This window comes from Lissotriton vulgaris, chromosome 1_1 (assembly GCF_964263255.1).
Source record: "Lissotriton vulgaris chromosome 1_1, aLisVul1.2, whole genome shotgun sequence".
NCBI classification, from domain to species: Eukaryota; Metazoa; Chordata; class Amphibia; order Caudata; family Salamandridae; genus Lissotriton; species Lissotriton vulgaris.
The window spans coordinates 47,495,771-47,517,429 of record NC_141685.1 but is presented as its reverse complement, the minus strand read 5'-3'; the positions used below and the strand labels follow the sequence as shown (position 1 = coordinate 47,517,429).

The 21,659-nt window shown below is 47.8% G+C and overlaps 1 long non-coding RNA gene across 1 annotated transcript in view; it reads left to right on the top strand.

Annotated features, from left to right (window-relative positions):
* Positions 1 to 21,659, top strand: part of LOC147737162 (uncharacterized) — a 78,898-nt gene that overhangs the window by 19,812 nt on the left and 37,427 nt on the right. Inside the window, exons 2-3 of the long non-coding RNA XR_015295538.1 lie at positions 492 to 609; positions 10,065 to 10,134. This is a non-coding gene — a long non-coding RNA (uncharacterized LOC147737162). The remainder of the gene's footprint in view (positions 1 to 491; positions 610 to 10,064; positions 10,135 to 21,659) is intronic.

Below are 21,659 nucleotides of genomic sequence, written 5' to 3'. Positions count from 1 at the left end.
ATTGGGTGCTTGATAGTTTTCCAGAAACTCATGTTCTTGATTGTTCATGTTTGTCAGTAGTTTATTAAACATGCCCAGGGGTTTTATCTCTTCAGTTGACAGAAGCTACAATAAAAGTTCTTTGTCATTGCAAAAAAATATGAATGGCGAACGAGCCTCTGTCTGTCAAAGAATGGAAGGGCTGGGGAACTGTCATATATCTCACTGCTAAGCAGAGCCATGTCATGCTTCATCCTCCGTCAGGCCTCTGATTTTGACCAACATCGCTTAGAACACTGGGACTTTAGAGCCCATCGTTTTAATGAGAAAACAAAACTACAAGTCCCATAAGCAATATTCGTGGAAGGTGTCACGCATGACCTGGGACAACTTCCGATTCAGCACATCCAGTTCCAGTTTTTTAAGTATTTGACACAATATTGAATTTATAACCTTTGTTTTTTATGGTCATGAGTCACCAGGATACTAAAAACGTGTCTTTTATTTTCAAGGTCAATTAAGTAATGGTCATCAGCTTGGAAGCTCAGTTAATTCTTCAGTATTTGTCATTGATCTCCATATGTGGCTGGTTTGGGTCTGCCCCTGCATCGTTCCCGATAACTCACACAGGTAAGGAGCTTGTAGCAGCAACATGATAACCCCATACTCGTCTGTAAGAAGTGCGCTCCGAGGCAGGTATCCGATCATTTTTGTGAAACAAGCAAGCACCAATATCTGCTATGTACATTTGTTAAAATAAAACACAATCAAGTCAATTCAAAATATACTTTATTCGGCATAAAGCAATACCATAAAAGTACAGTGTTAAAAAACAATATCTCATACATTATAAAAACCATACTAAAAACCTGTTTAACAACAATACATAAAATATAAATGATTCAGCACGGGGATCATCTTATAGAAATGACAATGAGGTACCCGGTTAAAATGTTTCATCCATAGTATAGTGCAAATCAGAGCAAATATTGAACACACAGGACCATCTACTGGTTCTGAGTTTCATCGCTAATCTTAGAAAATTTACTACACAGAAAAGCGTTAAAGGTTCTACTGACAATTTCAGAAACAGTAGGACCACCTTAACTTGTTTGAACTTGGCCTTCCTTAAAATACCTTTTAAAAATAGTCGCCTAGGGTAAGCGTAAAATGGGCATAGTAGGACCAAATGGAGCGTATCCTGTGGAGACCGTTGGTCGCAGCCACAGGAGCCCTTACTCTCCAAATGCTTTGTATACCCTGCTGGAACCGCCAAAGTATGGTGTAACAAATCTAGCCTGAAACGGGTCATGAGAAATCTGTCTTGAGGATTGTAAATAAGACCCAAATAAGGTTCCACGCCCAGGCACGACTTTGTTAACTGATGAGTACTTACTGATGGCTTAGTCAGCTCTCTTGCTTCCCTATTTGACTTGGCTCTGTTTAAAAATTCTGACTGAATACAGCCCTTATCCTTAGATAGCAATTTGGTCGGGTGGGTAAAATATTCAACACAACCCATGGCTAACAGGTTTTCCTTGATGTGTCTAATCCAAGGAATATTGTAACCCCGTTCCCGTGCAATGCAGTCTGATTTTATTTGTTGACTTAACGCCGCCTTTGGGTTTGTCCACACCTAAATCCAGCATGCGAGGGGCTTCCATTGCAGCCTATCGCACAGATGGGTTATACTAAGTTCCTCATGAAACACGTAGGAGGAAATGTTTTGTGGGACTTTCAGTACCCGCCTCAAATATTTGTTTTCTTCTATTTGTAACTTAAGCGGGTCTATAAAGCCCCAGACCTCACTCCCATATAAAACTTTGGCACAGCTTACAGAACTGTAGAAGTTCAGGATTTGTTCCTGAGCCCATCGGCCTCGCCTCTTTGCAAAATTCATAGTTGCCCCTGTTGAGTTAATTAGTTTATTGCATTTCTCCTCCACAAGGGCTTTAAAACTAAGGCGACGGTCGAACATGATCCCCAGATATGAAAATGACTTGACCTTTTCCAGTCCCTGGGTGCCTATTGTATACTTAGTTTTGCTGGATGGTCCTTCCCTACCTCCATAACATATGATTTGGTGAGGTTCGGTGACAAATCTAAGCTATCCATAAAATGGACAAAGCCATCTATGAGGCGCTGCAGTCCACGCGCAGTGCGGGCCAAGAGTACTGCGTCATCTGCTCATTGACTAACTCTGGATGTCTGAAATTCAAAATCACACAATCACCCGCAAAGCTCTTTCTGCTACTTCCGATCCAAGCCCCCCTCCTTGCCATCAGAATATGTCTGTGTTGTGTGATATTGAAACCCGTGTTTTTGACTAGCCAATGTGCTGTCTTGTTAATTAGAGTGCGCGGGGATTCCTCCCTCTCATCCCCGTTAGTAGGAACCCCTACAAGGACCACTGTGTAGGGGCTTGAGGCTGGGGGGAGATCCAATGTCGGTAAACCCCTAGTGCTCTGCACAGCGTCCGCTATTGTTAACTCCTCATCACTGACTATTGCCCTTCTTCCCTCCGAGCCCCTCTGGGCTGTGTCAGGACAAACCGTATTAGGTGGCCCCATTCTGTTTATGCTTAGGGTAGTCTCGTTCGTTTTACCCGCCAAGGCACCCTTGTTGGTGCCCTCACTGTCTTTGCCCAATCGCCCGCCTTCGCTGTGCCCCCCTCCTTGACCCTCATAACTAGTTGTGGGCTTTGAGTCTGATGAGGCTTCTGCTCTCCCTCCTCCGGTCCCCTAATTCTACCTGGCACACTATTCCCCTGATCGCATAGCCGAGATGGTTTTTCCTCAATAACCTTAATTCTCTCGAGCACCGGTCCCAAATGGGTGGAAAAAAGGAGCTCTACGTTTGACCTTAATAGATCTTCCATTCCTTGTCCGCTCCCCATCTTCCCACAGTTTGAACATTGATGCTACAAATGGGTCTCACGGCAGTGTTCACTCTGCTGATCTTTACGGCACCCTTCTGTTTTGATTTTGGCTTTGAAACAATCGGCCCCCTCCCCCCGATCGTGTGCCCCGGGTCTTTGTGTCAGCTAGAGGTGATACCAACTGCGTAGTAGATGTGTCTTTTATTGCACCTTTTAATCTTGTGATCACTTCTCCACCCCCCTTACTATGGTTCCAATACCTGAGTTGGCCCTAGAGGCTACCAACTCTGATGGCCCTTGTTCTGGCCTGTCAATCACTGGAGTGGACTTGCTGGAATTCTTCTCCACCTCTTCAATACTAATGTGAGACCGGTCAGGGTCAGAATCCGTTATAAGTGGGTCATCAGGGTACATAAGTGAGCCACCCTCCTGTGTCATATGGGGAACATGAGCCATAGCACTAGTGATGCTGCCACTATCCTGCTTTGATGGACCTTGGAGGATACTTTTACTTGGTGTTTTAGACCTTGCTATGGGGCCCATTGATGATCGCTTATGTTCTAGCAGTGTATCTAGCGACAATCTTTTTTCTGTAAGCTGAATTTCGTGGACTAATAGTGATTCTGCCCTTTGAAGAAATGCATCAAGGGTCCCCTTAACCCCGCCCCTACCCCAGGAATCACCTTCCGCTTACTGAGTGGTGTTCGATACTCCCACCGGTTACAGCGCAGATGTGCTATAGAACTATGGTCAGGTCCTACGTTACATACAGTACGAAAGGCACTAAAAATTAAATGGAGTCCACAAAGCACAAGGCGCTGCCTCCCTAACTGCTAAAACTGATGTAATCAGCTATTACTTCCACTCATTCACTGGAGGACGTGTCCACAATGTGTATCCGGCCGTTTACTTACTGCCACTCTGGGTCTAGCGTCCGTCCCTATGGGAGGTGTCCTGTTTCAGACTCAAGGGGGGTGGCGCTACCCGGCCTCCTCCGGCCTTTGACGGGCCCGCCCTTGTCCTGCGCCGCAGGAGCCCCGACGCTAATTTATCCTCGTTGGCCCGATGGAAATGTTGTGAGAGCGCGCTGCCTCCTGGGAACTGGAGTCCCGACAGTCCAGCGCTCCGCAATGTGGATGGGGCGAAGTCCGTCAAAGAAGGCAGCAACAAGCAGGTCACTGGGCAGGCGGAAATGACCGGTAGGTCAGAGGGGCAATCAAATCACAGTATACTGTTCCAGAGGTTCAGTCCCAGAGACATTATCTGTAACTGAACGCAGACACCCTAGGAAGCATGTGTTTTTAAGACAATTGCGTTCACTCACCTGAAGGTGACATGCTTCATCAATGGGCTATACTCCTCACCAGGCCGGCGCTACAATGCCTGGCGGGCACCACAAGAGGACACTTTGTCGGAGATCTTTTATTAAGTACTCGGGATGAGCATAGTAGGACAGAGGATGTTGTGTCATAAGATGTGAGATTGGTGAAAGTATGAATATAAGATCAACTATCGGCCAGTTGCTGCAATATAGTTCATGTGATCTTCCTGGTCCATGTTGAGATTAAAAACAGTGGCAGAGAAAATGAGGAACTAATGGCCCCTATCACTGTGTGAAAGTGTCAATAACCTATGGACCTGCTGGTAAGCTGGGGTATATACTTCAGGTCAACTTTGTTCATGCCCTGTGTAGTCATGTAGCAATCTGTTGGCATTTCATCATGACCAAATATGGGAAAATGGGTAAATAGGACCTAATCTTCTCCACAGCGTGAGGAGCTCTGTAACTCAAAGCCCTGCACCGTGCATAGGTGATAAGGTGCCTACTACCATCTTACTACCACAGGTGAGCACTGTCTAACAGAGTGCACTAGATACGGTAACCCTCCTAAAATTCAGGACATTTTGACTTATCCAATAGTGCCGCATCAGAGGGCAACTGGTTTGAAAAGCACATGCTTCCTAGGGTGCCTGCGTTCAGTTAGAGATAATGTCTGTGGGGCTTAACCTCCAGAACAGTATACTGTGAGTTGATTTATATGAAGAATGTGTATATTGGACTGTCATTTTCCTCGTCATCTCTTGTGATATGTAAAATAAAACACAGCACACTGGGAGGCCAACAAATCTATCATACATTTAATGGAAAAAAATATTTTTTTCTTTTTTTTTAAAGTTTTCAAAAACCTTTATTGAGGAACAAAATCATGGCAGACACAATACACCGCGCAATTCCGCAGCTCACATCAGCAAGATGCAATTCAAGTCAGTCATTTAGTAACAGGCAGATTACATTGAATACATTTAATGCAAAAATAGAAAAAGGCCAAGCAAACTAACAAGTGACAATTATCTTTGCAATGGACGAGAGCATCCACCCTAAAGCAATTTGAGTATATAATGCTAATGCTACACAATGTATTTTTACACACTTTTCTCTTAATACAAGTCAATGAAACATGAACACATGATAGAAACAGTTACTGAAACCTCACTAATGAGTAAGAGGCAGGATCTTCTCTCGAGAGGAATGTGAGGAGTCAGTGAGGTGCAGATCAAAGATACACAGACAAGCTGCAGAACTCACTGTTTCTGGAAATAACACTTCTGTTTGTCAATATTCAATTTACTACAAGATGCAGGAAAGTGTGCAGATGGACATCACTAAATAAAATGGTTCTGTGCCCTAATAGAATCAGGTAGAAGAGGAGTTGAAGGGTAGTAGAGAGGTAGAGGGGTAGTAGAGGGGTAATAGAAGGGTAGAAGAAAGGTAAGAGGTGTAGAGGGTTAGAAGAGGGGTAGAGGGGTAGTAGAGGGATAGTAGAGGGATAGAGCGGTTGTAGAGGGGTAGAGGGGTAGAAGAGGTGTAGAGGTGTAGAAGAGGGGTAGAGGTATAGAAGAGGGGTAGAAGAGAGGTAGAGGGGCAGACGAGAGGTAGAAGGGTAGAAGAGAGGTAGAGGCGTAGAAAAGAGGTAGAGGGGTAGAAGAGAGGTAGAGTAGACGTAGAGGAGTAGAAGAGAGGTAGTGTGGTAGAAGAGAGGTAGTGGGGTAGAAGAGGGGTAGGAGAGAAGTAGAGGGGTACAAGAGAAGTAGAGGGGTAAAAGAAGGGTAGGTGTAGAGGAGGGGTAGAGGGGTAGAAGAGGGATGGTAGAGAGGTAGAAGGGTAGTAGAGGGGTAGTAGAGGGGTAGAAGGTTAGAAGAGGGGTATTAGATGGGAAGAGGGGTGGTAGAGGGGTAGAAAAGAGGTAGAGTGGTAGAAGAGTAGAAGAGATGTTGAGGGATAGAAGACAGGTAGAGGGATAGAAGAGAGGTAGAGGGGTAGAAGAGAGGTAGAGTGGTAGAAGAGAGGTAGAATAGAGGTAGAGGGGTAAAAGAGATAAGAGGGGTAGAAGAGAGGTAGAGGGGTACTAGAGGGGTAGTAGGTTACAGGGGTAGTAGGTTTGAGCGGTGGTAGAAGGGTAGAGGTGTAGCGGTGTAGGGGGTAGAAGAGGGGTAGAGAGGTAGAAGAGAGGTAGAGGGGTAGAAGAGAGGTAGAGGTGTAGAAGAGAGGTAGAGGGGTAGAAGAGAGGTAGAGTAGAGGTAGAGGGGTAGAAGAGAGGTAGTGTGGTAGAAGAGAGGTAGTGGGGTAGAAGAGGGGTAAAAGAGGGGTAGTAGAGGGGTAGAAGAGGGGTACAGGGGTAGAAGAGGGGTGCAAGGGTAGAAAAGGGGTAGAGCGGTAGAAGAGAGGTAGTAGAGGGGTAGGCGAGCAGTGGTAGATGGGTGGTAAGGGGTTGAGGTATAGTAGAGGGGTATAAGAGGAGTAGAGGGATAGAAGAGGGGTAGTAGAGGGTAGAGGGGTAGAAGAGAGGTAGAGGGGTAGTAGAGCATTGTAGAGCAGTAGTAGAGGGGTTGCGGGATAGTAGAGGGGTAGTGGGTGGTACTAGAGGGGTAGATGAGGGGTAGTAGTGGGGTAGAGGGCTAGTAGAGTGGTAGAGGAGGGGTAGAGGGGTAGAAAAGGGGTAGAGTGGTAGAAGAGGGGTAGTGGAGCGGTAGAGTGGTAGGAGAGCGGTAGTAAAGGGGTAGTTAAGGGGTTGAGGTATAGTAGAGGGGTAGGAGAAGGGTAGAGGGGTAGAAGAAGGGTAGAGGGGTAGAAGAGAGGTAGAGGGGTAGAAGAGGGGTAGAGGGGTAGAAGAGGGGTAGAGGGTTAGAAGAGGGGTAGAGGGTTAGAAGAGAGATAGAGTAGAGGTAGAGGGATAGAAGAGAGGTAGAGGGGTAGAAGAGAGGTAGAATGGTACAAGAGAGGTAGAGTAGAGGTTGAGGGGTAGAAGAGAGGTAGTGTAGAGGTAGAAGAGGGGTAGTAGAGGGGTATAGGGGAGGTAGAAGAGTAGAAAAGGGGTGGAGGGTTATTAGAGGGTTAGCGGGGTAGAAGAGGGGTAGAGCTGTAGAAGGGGGGTAGAGGAGTAGAAGGGGTAGAAGAAGGGTATTAGAGGGGTAGAAAAAGGGTAGCGGTGTAGAGGGGTATAAGAGGGGTAGAGGGGTAGAAGGGTAGAAGAGAGGTCGAGGGATAGAGAGGTAGAGTAGAGGTAGAGGGGTAGAAGAGAGGTAGAGGGGTAGATGGGTAGAAGGATAGAAGAGGGATAGAGGGGTAGAAGAGAGGTAGAGGGGTAGAAGAGAGGTAGAGTAGGAGTAGAGGGGTAGAAGAGAGGTAGAGGGGTAGAAGAGGGGTAGAGTACATGTAGAGGGGTAGAAGAGAGGTAGAAGGGTAGAAAAGAGGTAGAGGGGTAGAATATAGGTAGAGTACATGTAGAGGGTAGAAGAGAGGTAGAGGGGTAGAAAAGAGGTAGAGTAGAGGAAGAGGGGTAGAAGAGAGGTAGAGGGGTAATAGAGGGATAGCAGGTTAGAGGGATAGTAGGGTAGAGGGGTAGTACAGGGGTACAAGAGGTGTAGAGGGGAAGAAGAGGGGTATTAGATGGGTAGAGGGGTAGTAGAGGTGTAGAGGGGTAGAAGAGTGTTAGAGAGGTTGAAGGGGGTTAGAGGGGTAGAAGAGAGGTAGAGGGGTAGAAGAGAGGTAGAGTAGAGGTAGAAGTGTAGAGGAGAGATAGAGGAGTAGAGGAAAGGTAGAGGGCTAGAAGAGAGGTAGAGGGATAGAAGAGTAGAAGAGAGGTAGAGGGGTAGAGGGATAGAAGAGAGATAGAGGGATAGAAGAGAGGTAGAGGGGTAGAAGAGAGGTAGAGTAGAGGTAGAGGGGTAGAAGAGAGGTAGAGGGATAGAGGAGAGGTAGCGGGATAGAAGAGAGGTAGAGGGATGAAGAGAGGTGGAGAGGTAGTGTAGAAGTAGACAGATAGAAGAGAGGTAGAGGGGTAGAAGAGAGGTAGAGTAGAAGTAGAGGTAGATGGGTAGAAGAGAGGTAGGGATATATAGGCAAATGAAAAGGAAGCTATCATCTTCAGGAATGGGAAAGAATGCTCTCGTAGCTGATGACCCATGAGGAGAGAGAAAAGCCAGGTCGCTCCTCTGCTCGTGAGCGCGCGCCCGAGCGCTTAACCGCAAGCTCTAGGCAACAGTGGTAGAATTTTCTGAAGCCCACTTACTAAAAGTTTCACCAGTGCAGGGCATGCGCTGGCTCAGGTGAGACCTAAAAAGGTTGCTTTCTGACCTAAGCACTACCTTTTTGCCAAATTTGGGGTAATTCCATTCAGTAGTTTCGGCTGTAGCCTTGCACAAATTTTCCTATGGGAAATTTATTTTTTTACTCTTATTTTTTGATTTTCTCAAAAACTACTGAACGGATTTACACCATTTTAAAAAAGGTTGCGTTCTGAACCAAGCTCTACATTTTTGCCAAATTTCGGGTAATTCCGTTCAGCAGTTCGGTCTGTAGCTTGTCGTAAAATTTCCTATGGAAATTAACATGGAGAAAACGCGTTTTGGGACCCCCCCTTTTTTCTCAGCCCCCGCTTGACGATTTGGTCAGGGACATTTGCTTACGCTTTTCCGCCTCCCCTGCTAATTCCATTTTTAGTTCGGAAGCTCAGACAAATGTCCCTCACTGATCTTGATAGCCCCCACATGTTCTCGTCAACCTTGGTACTCTCAACCTTAGAACTCTCAGTGGTTCCACATCAAAAGCTACATCTCACATCTAGTCTCCTTACTCAGAGCCATGGAGAAAGCAGACATCCAATTCCCAGAGAACTCAACCTGGCGATTTGGCTCCTGAAGTCATAGAGTTTGGTTATTTACAACTACAACCAGACTGTATGAATATTCTCAAGGAAGCTAGAAAGCCTACTACTAGAGCATGTTATGCAGCAAATGGAAACGTTTTGTTTCCTATTGTAACAACAACAATATCAATTATCTTGATGCGTTTGTGCAGAACATCATTTGTTATCTGTTGCATTTACAGCAATGTAGATTAACTTACACATCCATTTGTTTACACCTGGGAGTCGTAGCTGCATACTTGCAAAATAGACAACACCTATCTCTCTTCAGAGTACCAGTGATTAAAGCCTTCATGGAAGGATTAAAAAGGGCTATACCACCAAGTGTTCCCCCTGCTCCAGAGTGGAACTTAAACATAGTCCTTACAAGGCTAATGGGCCCGCCTTTTTAACCAATGCACAAATGTCAGTTACAATTCCTATCATGGAAAGTTGCTTTCCCCATAACGATAACCTCACTAAGGAGAGTTGATGAACTTCAGGCATTAACTATACAAGAGCCTTTCTTTCAACTTCACAAAGATAGAGTGGTTCTACGTAATCCTAAATTTCTCCTTAAAGTAGTTTCTGCTTAGGGGTAATTCTTGGGCGATATCAAATTAAAATAATATAATATTTGCATTTTTATTATTTATTGAACCATTGTAATTCTTGTATAGAATGTATGTGCTGCAATGATAATAGAAGCAGATAAAACTAATTAGCAAAATAAGCACATTGAACAAAATCAATAGTTCCACCATCTTTCTAAAACAATGTACATATGCAAGCATAGAACAACTGTATGTAGCATTTTCCTACTATGCTTTCCCGTGTGTGTGTCCGTTGGTCTCTGTGTGTCTGTCTCCCATTCCCTGTAGGGAAAGTATGTAGCTCCCCGTTGTAGAAGAGTCGGTCAAGAAGGAGCACACTGCATTAAATAATTTCTTGGTATGCACTTTGTATTAGTATTACAGGAAATCACAATGATTGATTCTCTGTTATATTCTTCTTTCCCACAGGGTCTTCCACTTCAGTCCCTTAGGTGAGCCTCAGCCGCTGTAGTCTCTCGGACAGAAGGAAAACACTCAGGTAAGTGTTTTTGCTGTATGGTTTAATCAAGGGAGGATGTGAGGGATAAATAATAGCTATGCATAAATGTGAAGGGAAGGGGTAGAGGTTGGAGCAATCAAAAGAAAAAGAGTAGCCGATGATTACTGCTCTTGTCTTTCTTTTACATCTCACCTATTTCCTTTTCCCTGGGTCCCTTTCACCCCTCAGCCTCCCCTCTCGTCCCTCTTTGACTCAGCCCCTTTCCAAAAGCCCCATAGACGCCCATGCACTTGGAAGAGCCACGTCTCTCCGGGGCGGTGGTGTGGTGACTCCGCGTCCTTCACTGAAGTCTGGTCTCCTTCCGTTTCAACTTTCCCTCCTCTGCCAGGTTCGGGTGTTCCGCTCGCTGACAAGCTGTGACCTCCCCTGGGCTCAGGTTTTCTCTCTCGGAAGAAGGCTGTTAGATAATCTCCGTCTTTCTGGTCTTCCCCCGCTGGTTTCTCCGCCTTGCATTCCCGTGCTGTGTGTAGCTGGACCAACTACTGACCAACCTGACGCGCTCCCCCCCACCTTCTTGAAGCGTGTATCCTCTGATGTCCGTCCACAGCTCCGGCTTAAAGGGGCCGCCTGCCGGTTCCCCTCTCTCCACTTCTTGATGACAGCAAGGCGGTCAACTGGTAAAAGGGGACTGTGAATATAGGAGGGGAGAAATATATGAAGGGATGGCATGGCACTCCTTATCCTCTATCCCATCGTCTACCACAGGGGCTACCTGACACACCCCACCCCCAGGCGTTTCCCGTTCGTGGAAATGAGGGATGTGTGAAAGAAAGCCAGCATTGCCGTTATCAGACCATTTTCTATGACGGACCTCAAATGAGTAGTCAATGCCATCTCATGGTAAAGAGATGTGGTGCAGCGGCCAGGGCAGCTGACTTCGGAGCACAGGGTTCACAGATCCATCCCGGGCTCCGGTGGCAGCTCAGCTATGTTATGTTATGTTATGTTATGTTATGTGGCAGCTCAGTACCATGTGACTCTGGGCAATAGCTCACTTAATTTCCACGACGGCCCCCATCGCCTCGAGACCCGTAAGGGTGAGTAGTTTGTGCTTTACAAATACAGATTTTTTTATTTTTATTTTTAACCACCTGAGGACACTGGGATTATTCCCTTTGTTAAGAGGGGGGCGTGATCAGTATACAGGACAAGAGGAGATCCCTCCAGATAATAGTGTAACTTCTCCATTTTATAGCTAAGCACTCTTTCTCAACCGTAGAATATTTCTTCTCCCTTGGAAATAATTTATGGCTGATAAAGAGGACCGGACGCTCAAGGCCTTCTTTTGTGTGTTGGGAAAGAACGGCCCCCAGACCTACTTCCGAGGCATCTGTTTGTAGGATAAAGGGTTCCCTCAAATTGTGTAAAATAAGGATAGGACTGGACGTTAAGGCTCGCTTGAGCTCGTGGAATGCCTTTCTGGCGGCGTGTGGGGGATTTACCAGGTCTTTGTTCCTTTTCTCTTTCTTCAGTAGGTCAGTTAGTGGTGCTGCTATTTCAGAATAATTGGATATAATCCGGCGGTGGTAGCCTGGTAAGCCCAAAAGGGATCTAATGCCTTTTTTGGTGGTAGGGAAGGGGGTGTCTAAGACTGCTCTAACTTTCTCTTGTTGGGGAGCGATAGCCACATCCCCCAATAGATAGCTCAAATATTTGACTTTGCTGAATCCTATCCTGGACTTTTTGAAGTTCATGTGGGGCCCTGCAGTCCTAAGTGCTTGGAATACCTTCCCACAATGGACGAGATGTTGTTCCCAGTTAGGGCTAAATATTATGATATCGTCTATGTAGGTTAAGGAGTACTCTTGCTGTTGGGAAAGAACTTTGTTCATAAGTCTTTAGAACATTGCCGGTGCTCCATGTAACTGAATAGGCAGTACAGTAAACTCGTATAACCCATTAGGGGTGCGAAAGGCGTTTTTTTCTTGCTCTTCCTCTTTAAGTGGTACCTGCCAATAGCCTTTTGTAAGATCGAGTGTGGTTATATATCGGGCTACGCCTAATTTCACGATTAGCTCATAGACTCTTGGTAATGGGTATGAGTCAAATTCTGAGATGGCATTGACTGCTCGGAAGTCTGTACAAAAACGGATGGAACCATCCAGTTTCTGAACTATGACAAGGGGGGGCGACCAGTTACTGCTGGAAGGTTTTATGAATCCTAGCTGTAACATGCTCTCTATTTCGGCAGCAACTAAGTCCCTCCTAGCGGCTGGTATTCTGTAGGGGCGTTGTTTTATTGCTTTGTTTGGTGGGGTAACAATTGCATGCTCGACTATTGTTGTTTTTCCCGGGAGGTCGGAAAAAATGGAGGAGAAGGACTCTAAGAGGGCCTGAAGAGACACTCTTTGTTCCTCTGTTAGATGTTTGTTTATGGGCAATTGAGTCACTGTTGAATGAATGGGTTTTAAGTCAGACAACACGTAATGGGTGTCTTTGGGGAGGGGTCCCAACCATTTCCTTAGCAGATTTATGTAGTATACCTGGGTTTTAGTTGAGGAAAGGCATAAAGGGGAAGTAGTAAGGCCTATCCTTTAAACAACTTCAAATGGTCCCTTCCATTCTGCCCGTTTATGGGGTATAGAGGAAGGTAGGAGTAGGAGCACTCAGTCATGGACCTGTAACTGTTGCCACCACTTTCCTTTATTCTAAGACATCTGCTGACTTCTTTGAGTTTTTTCTAGGTTGTCGTGAGCAAAATCTCACAGTTTCTGTATGCTGTTTCTTAGGCTTTGGGTGTATTCTAGAAGGTTTTGCGTGTCTTCTTGTTTCTCTTGTTCCCACGCTTCTCTTGTCATTTCTAGCAAGGTTTGTGGCTGTCTCCCGTAAAGATGTTCAAAGGGAGAACAACCCAAGCATCTCTAAACCTGGCTTCTAAAAACAAAGAGGGTGAGGGGCAACAACATGTCCCATTCTTTCCCTTCGGTGTTAGCATTTTCTTCATGGTTTGCTTTAAGGTGGCATTATATCGCTCGCACAGACCATCTGTCTGAGGGTAATAGGCCGATGTTCTTATTTGGGTAATATTCAAGGTTTTACAGACTTGTTTCATTAAACGAGAAACAAAGGGGGTTCCCTGGTCTGTCAAAATCTCTCAGGTAATCCTACCCTCGAAAACCTTTCTAGTAACTTTTCACTGATAATTTTCGTGCTTGGTGTTCATAGGGGAAATACTTCTGGGTATCGAGTTGCGTAATCAACAATAACCAGTATATAGATATATCCTTTTTTTGATTTTGGAAGAGGACCCACTAAATCCATACTTATCCTCTCAAAAGGGTTATTGACGATTGGTAGAGGTTGTAAGGGATTCTTGGTAGAGGGAGTTTATAGGGGTTCTTCTTCTGACATATTTCACACTCCCTGCAGTATTTATCTACATTGGCAAATATCCCTGGCCAATAAAAATATCTCAACACAGTCTGGTTTGTTTTTGCAGGCCCACTGTGACCTACTAGCAGGTATGAATGGGCAAAAAATTATATTTGATCGGGAAATCTCTGGGGAACCACTAACTGTGGGGGATCGTCTTGTTTTCCTATCCGGTAGTAAATAGTTTTTGATGATGAATGAGGGGAATGAGGACGGTATCACTGGGTTCTTCTCTTGTTGTCATGCATTCTGGAGGGTGGGGTCTTGGAATTGAGCATACTGAAATGACCGGTCCAAAAGCCAGGGGGCTTGTGTGAGCAGCATACAAGGGGGTGTAGAAGTCTCCCTCGGTGTGCTTTTGAGCAACAAGATGTATTCTGGATTGTCTGTGCCCAAAATGAGTTGTTTGTGTAGGTTGTCCAATAATCCCACCCTAACCAGTAGAGTACTGACATTGGGTAACTTGATGGGGATTTTGGCTATTGGATATGTTCTGATGTCTCCATGAACGCAGCAGATGGGTGTCTTTTTCTCCGGGTAGATCTGAAAGTCTTTCACCAGTGTGCTCTGTACGACGGCCTGCCTACAACCCGAATCCAATAAGGCTTCACGTTTTTTCCATTGAGTGTGAGACTTGCGTAGAAGCCAGAACCCATTTCTTCTGTATATAGGATGGTTTTGGGTATACAACCGACATCCATTGGTTCTTCCGTCGACTTCTTTTGGGGACAGGTCCTGGCTATATGGCCTCACTCCCCACACTCGTGGTTTCTCCGCCTCGCGTCCCCGTGCTGCGTGTAGCTGGACCAACTACTGACTAACCCGACGCGCTTCCAACCTTCTTGAAGCATATATCCTCTGACATCCGTCCTCAGCTCTGGCTTAAAGTGGCCGCCATCCGATTCCCCTCTCCCCTCTCTCCACTTCTTGCTGACAGCAAAGCGGCCAACTGGTAAAAGGGGACTGTGAATACAGGAGGGGAGAAATATATGAAGGGATGGCATGGTACTCCTTATCCTCTATTCCATTGTTTGCTACAGGGGTTAGCTGACACCCGTCTTGCTCACAGGTTGGACATCCCTCCTCGCAGAGTGATTGGCAAGCAGCTGGGTTAAGGTTTTGGTATGGAGTGACCTTGCAATGACACAAGTGCTCCTCTGCCCCAAACCAGAAATGCTTGTTTATTTATAGCAAAAAGCATTCTTGTTCCCAAGCCGAGACCTTAGTCAGGCCGCCCTTGTTCATGATCTATTGATAGCTGCTTCGCCCCAGGGACGAATAACAAACCGTCACATCTGCACAATGTATGTTCAGATCTTATGAGTTGGTCAAGGTGTAGTGATAGTGTTCTTAGCGATATCCCGTTTGGCTACTATGATGGCAGTACCCAGGAGGAGCATGTCTGCCCTTGATCCGTCTAGGCCGTCCATAACCCCCAGGAGTAGATTTAGGGGCTTGTGTGGCACCTCCCAACCCAGGATGCCCGTAAGCTCAGATTCCAATGCTTCCCAGTGTGGGGTACGATGCGGACACGTCCCAACCCACAACGTGTACATGCTGGGGTGGCTGTTAGGCCTGCCTTACCGGACATATCTTCAAGGACAAATTTGGGTCCTGGCCCATGTGGTAATCATTCAATCCAACGGTCCCAACAGTCACAACATAGCCTTTATATCCCTTCGAATCCATCAGAAATGGAGTTTCCTGCTGTTAGTATACTTGTTGCATTGGACGTTGCTTTGCTCGTAGTCATGAGCTCGGATCATCCTCTTAACCAGCAGAATCAGCAATCCACTTCATTGAGCAGGAAAAAATCGTCCAGTAAGAACGCGGGTGCATATGTTGCCCCTATGGAGGGTAACATCGGCAAGGTGCTCAGTGAAGAGGGTGCACATGGGTGTGTTGGAGGAATTCGGGAGGATGCCGGGAAGGCTATTGTTGTAATGGTGGAAAAGGCTTCATTTTGTGAAAAACCCAATTTAAGGGAAGACTTTACACTCCCAGACATTGACATTGAAGCTCAAACAAGGGGGTGGGGAGCCATCAACGTACACCCTGTGGAGAGCCCTGTGAAGAACGGGTATTCAATGAGCAGTTCAAAGGAGAAGAACACTTGCATTGTAAACTCCCCCCTCAGGCGTCTCTTTTTGCCCCTATTATATTGTAGTACAAGTCCCCTGAATGGTAATTCTGTGGAGCCCGTCTATGATGCTCATGATGTTCATGATGTATTTTTGCCTTGCTCACAACCAAAACTGGGTAATGAGAGGGATGGTATGTTTTCGGAATACTTTGTCTGCATTGAAAGACTTTTAAGTTCTATTTTGTCTTTATTGGAGAAATCTGTTTTTAGTTCAGATCATATGCTTGAAATGATTTCCGTAATGTTGTTTGAAGTACAAAAAGTAAATAAATTGGGCACCATTATTCCCCCCTCTATTATACCCGTGCGATTGGACGAACAAACTGATGTTAGTCCCCTTTTACTTGTTCCCCGTGTAGAGCAGAGAGATGTGTCTGTTCAAGCAGGTACACCTCTCTTCTCAATGTCCCAAATTGAATCTTCCTGTAATCTTGAGAATGAAGAGCTTTGTTTAAGCCCACTCTTTGAGGAAGCTGCAGTGGGCCTTCCTTTGGGACATGTCCCACTAAAACTTTATCCTTTGTTCATGAAGGGGAAAAGGGGGGCCAGTGGAGCCACTGAGAATGGAGAGAAAATCGAGGGTTACGTTGGGCAAAAAGGTGGGGGAAGGACAAAGGGGGAGGCCCCAACTCCACCTGCCCCACAGGCCCAACCTTCAAACTCTTTGGCGAACTTGGGAACGAAAGCAGGGAAGAGGGGAGGGCTTGCAACAAACTGCAAAGTGGAAAATAGGAAGAAGAAACAAAAAAGGATAAGACGATTTGCTAAACGAAAAATGTCAAAGTTACATTTTCCACAGATCCCAGATAGCCAGAGTGTTGCTCAGACTGATACGGAGGACGGTGGTTCTAAACTGCTAATTGGGGAAGGTACACCCAGGAACCCCGTTACAGTACTTCTGTCTCAAAAGGACTGAACCCTAGAGATTTCTGTGGCACCTCCCAGTACGCAAACAACAGGCATGGTACGAGGACATCCCACTTACGCCTCATGGGATTCCTCAAGACCCATTATCATGCCCTTCAGGGTTCGGTTGAACCTTTCAACCAACCCGTTTCCTTGGGGGTGGTAAGGAGTGGTGAACTTGTAGGTTACCCCACATTCCTGCCACAGGGACTTCATGTACTTAGAAATGAAGTTGGTTCCCCGGTCAGACACAACCTCTTGAGGGAATCCTACTCATGATAAAATTCCCATCAGTGCTTGTCTCACCACGGGGGCCGTCACTGTCCTCAGAGGTATGGCTTCCAGGTACCGGGTGGCATGGTCCACCAAGACCAGGATGTACATGTTGCCTATGGCTGTCTTGGGGTCCGGTGGCCCCACAATGTCAATCCCCACCCGCTCAAAGGGGGTACTGACCCCAGGGAATGGCTGGAGAGGAGCCTTCTGCTTCCTTCCACTCTTTCCACTTGCCTGGCAAGTCTGACAGGTCCCTGCAATGAGTGTCTGAACTCTTGCGCATTTGGTGCCAATGAAAGTGGGTGACAAGCCTCTCAAAGGACTTGTCCTGCCCCAAATGGCACATCATGAGCCAGCCCCAGTAGGAAGGCTCTGAAGCGCTGGGGTACCACCAGCACACGGGCTGACCCAGGTTTAGCAACCTTAGGCTCGCTATACAGGCGACCATTCTCCCAAAATATCCAATGTGATCCGGACTGCTTACCTGCTGCCTGGCTTGCAGCCTGCTACCGCAAGCCCTCAAGAGAAGGGCATTCCCTCTTCTCCTTGCAGAATTCCTCCCTGGAGGGGCCTCCTTCTTGCTGCCAATGGGTCAGCTCAGGCAGGTCCCCCAGTTCAGCTACCTGTTCCCCGGTAGGCTCATGGGGATCCCCCTCAGGGTCTACCTCCTCCCTTGCCGTGGGAACTTCAGGGGCCTGTTTCCTGCACCCCCTGCCATTTCTTTCCAAGGCAGGTTGCTGGGCCTCCCTCTCAGGCTCCAGGTCCTCTTGAGCACTCCTACTGGCTGCCATTGACCGGGTGGACACGCATGCCCAGTCAGGCAGACCCACCATCCTCAGGTAAGTACTCTTCTCCACCTTCTCCCAAGGTGAGTTCCCCAAAAAACAGTCAACAGGCATGGCGGGCCTCACAGCTACCTGAAGAGTAACAGAGACCCCCTCCCACTCAAAGGGAACCTGAGCCATTGGACAATGACACTCTGTGTTGTCGGCTTTAACAACTCAGCAGAATGCATGTGGGATAACCTGCTCTTAAGACACCAGGTGACACCTGAGAGCTGTCACACTGACTCATGTGTCTCTAAGAGCCTCCACCTTTTGGCTATTGACGCTCACCCACTGCCCATATTTCTTAATGTTGTTGGGCAGTTGGTTCTCTGGGACATCTCTGCGGGCCCTCACCCACCTTGGACTTCTACCTCCTCCCCAAAGGCTACACTAGCCACCTGCCGGGGCGGAGCACCAGTGGGTGCTGGTTTACCAAACAGGCGGCACCTGGTATCATTCGCCTTATGACCCAGGTCCCCACATCGGTAACATTTCAGGGGTCCCTGTGGAACAGGATTACCTGTCGGGACCACTGGCTTTCTCTCAGGGGGAGGCTGGGAACCTTTCCCTGGGTTCCTTTGGAATTACTTTGGGGCCCTCTGTGGAACTCCCTCTGTTTACCCTTGTCCCCCCCCACTCTTCTGCTGGGGACCCTGCCCACCTTTGGCTGAGTCTCCCATATGACTCTTGTGGACCCTGGTACTGACCCAGCGGTCCGCCTCCTCAGCAAGCTTCCTAGGGTTAGTCAGCTTGCTATCAATCAGGTGCTGGTGCAGCTCTCGAAAACAATTATCAGACAAGTGCTCCCATGCAATTAAATCCAAGAGACCTTGAAAATCATTAACTTTGCTGCCCTTTACCCAACCATCCAATGCTCTGCAAAAAAAAGTGACATACTCTACCCAAGTACTACCTTCTATTTTCTTGCACTTCCTGAACCTCTGCCTATAGAGCTCAGAAGTCAAAGCATACCTAGTAATTAGGGCCTCTTTCATGTGGCTGGGAAACAACCTTTACTACGCGGTCAAAACACTGCAATACCCTCACAACGCAGATTTTACAACGCAAGTCGTTACCACGACTTGCACTGGAGGGCGCTCTAGACTAAGGAATAGTGTGATTTACTTTTCCAACACCTTCCCTACTGTACGTAGGCTGGAGTTGGAATAATAAATCATACTATTCCTAAGTCCAGCACCCTACAGCGCAAGTCGTGGTAACGACTTGCGTTGTAAAAGCTGCGTTGTGATGTACCGCAATCATTTTGATCGCGTAGTAACATCATACATCCCATGTGGCTATAGGAATTATGGACTTCAGAAGGCAAGTCCAACAGTGTATTCCGCCCCTCACTAAGGAACCTCCCCCACAACCCCGCTCCCCATTCTCTCTCAGGGACCCGGTGGGAAGACATGGCTACCTCATAGGCTCTGAACCACTGTCCAATATCATCATTCTTTTTTTTTTTTTTAAATTTTTGAAAACCTTTATTAAGCTCTTTGCACAGTACAAATACGGGCCTACAACCATCCGGCCGGCCACCACAATTCTGAGCTTATTGGCAAAGGATACGTCCACTCGGTAGCACGGCAGCACAGAAAAGCATACGGTCCTTGTTACAACAAATCGATGTGCTCCGAGTGGCAGGAGTCAGTGAGGTTAATTTTATGATTTTATATGTAAGGAGAGACAGAAGTCAATACGGATCAGTGCACAGTACAGACAATCGCATGATGAACGGGTGATGGCGAGCAGGAGAGACTACTAACACTAAGCACATCTAAAATGGCGGCACGATACTGCAACATCAGGATAGGACTACGCCGCAAGACGTGTCACCCAACCACTGCCCATCCAACACCAGCACCCACCACTGACCCTAAGAAAACAATGAGATAGCAAAAAAGGAAAAAGAAGGCACCATAGAAATAAAAACATATCAATGAGGACCCCCCACCCTACACGCATGCCGAGGCTATGGCCTACCCCCCCCCCCAAGCTACGTGTCTGTCGCCCCAGAAGAACCCGAAATATAGAGACAAGAGAAAGAAGAGAAAAGGTCTAGAAAATCACAAGTAATAGCATAATGAAAGGAGAACGGCGAGCAGGAGAGACTACTAGCACTAAACACATCTAAAATGGCGGCACGGTACTGCAACATCAGGATATGGTTACGCCGCAAGACGTGTCACCCAACCACTGCCCATCCAACACCAGTACCCACCACTGGCCCTAAAACACAAAAATAAAAAAGGGGGAACAATAAAGGAAAAAGAAGGCACCATAGAAATAAAAACACATCAATGAGGACCCCCCACCCTACACGCATGCCGAGGCTATGGCCTACCCCCCCCCCAAGCTACGTGTCTGTCGCCCCGGAAAAACCCGAAATATAGAGACAAAAGAGAGAAAAGGAAGGTCAAGAAAATCACGGTTGAACCCAGGGAGAAAGGAAGAGTGCAATACCCTATTACTCCCAGGAAAGGAAAAGAGAGATTCGGAGGAGGGCCTATTAAGCATTTTCAGTCCGAAGAACATATGAGCCCCCGGCCACCCTTACCCCGACTCCAAGCCAATACAATACCAACGTTTAAATCCCCGGCAGTCCTTCAGCGTCCCAGCAACAGAAGAGAATCAGTCCTAACCCAAGAGGGTGCAGCCTCACCCCTGACCCCTGCGGTGCGGTGGAACGGCACAGTCCGGCAGCACAACAAAGCTCATGGAAGGTGGAAACAAACAAGGGGACCACTGCGAGGTAAAGGATCGATCTCCAAAGTCCGTTTCGGTCGTCGCAGTGCGGTCCACCGTCGTGGCAGACGATATGTAGCAAGGCAGCAGTCTACCAAAGGCAGCTAGTCCATCCGGCCGCGATCGAAAGGGCCTGTCCCCAACTTCCGACCAAACCAGCGCCCTGTGGTCCGAAATTGTATTGCGTGAAGCAGCGCAGTGCAGCGAGTTACCCACAACAATCCAACTAGACGGTGGCGACCTGGGTTCACCACAGTAGGCAGTGCCGCCAGCGGTTCCCACGGAAAGTCCAGGACATGGTTCCCAGTTGCATTTATCAAGTCGGCACGATAATGTAGGGGCTTCCACACTGGCCATACGCGACTCCGGCAAAGTCGGGACGGCCACTATGTCCAGGTCTGCCGGCTCCCCCGTGTGTAGTCGTCCAGTCGGTTCAGCACGACCGGGCACAGGATATGGCGAAGCGCCCCGCAGGCGGACGCAGGCTCGATCAATGGGGGGCAGGGCGAGACCACCGGTGTCCAGTCGATCTCTCAGGTCCCGAGCTGTGGAGCGGACATCTGCTCGCAAAGCAGTGAGGGCGTCGTAAAGGTCCCTTAGACTCAGGGGCGGATCAGGAGAAAGGGACGGCTCAGTGCCAGGACCACGAAGCTCCCGAACGTGTACCAGTACTTGGGCTCCCCTGCCAGCGCCGTTTCCCAGCTGCCCGGAATGCCCACGGCGTCTCGACTCACCCAGCCGTAATTCAGGGGCGAGAGCTGCACTCTCCATTGCAGCACCTTCCCAGCAGCAGCGTTAGGCAGAGGACTGCGATGACAGCAGGACCCTGCCGCGTCCACAACAGCCAGTCGAAGAGCACCCGGCTCAAAATGGCCCCCGGGGAAGTCGTCGGAAGATGAAGGCGAACACTGAAGCCAGGAGCGGACACAATGTATCCCTGATCGCCGCGATTCCAGTTCCGCGCGCTGTGGGAGCAGATGCTACAACGTAGCGGAAGGCTCGCTGATGCAACAATCCCCGCCAAGCTGCTCCGATCCGCCGCCTACAGCCAACGCTGTACTCCGTCGGGGGCAGCCATCCTCTGAGACAAAGGACTGGACGCCAGCCAGTCACGCCGGGAACAAGCTGGGACGGTTTCGCGCTTCTGCTGGGCGTAGAGTGACGGGAATCACACCGTCAGGCGCAGCGCCACCTCCCGTGTCCGATGCCGCAGAGAGAGTGCACCGTGGGTT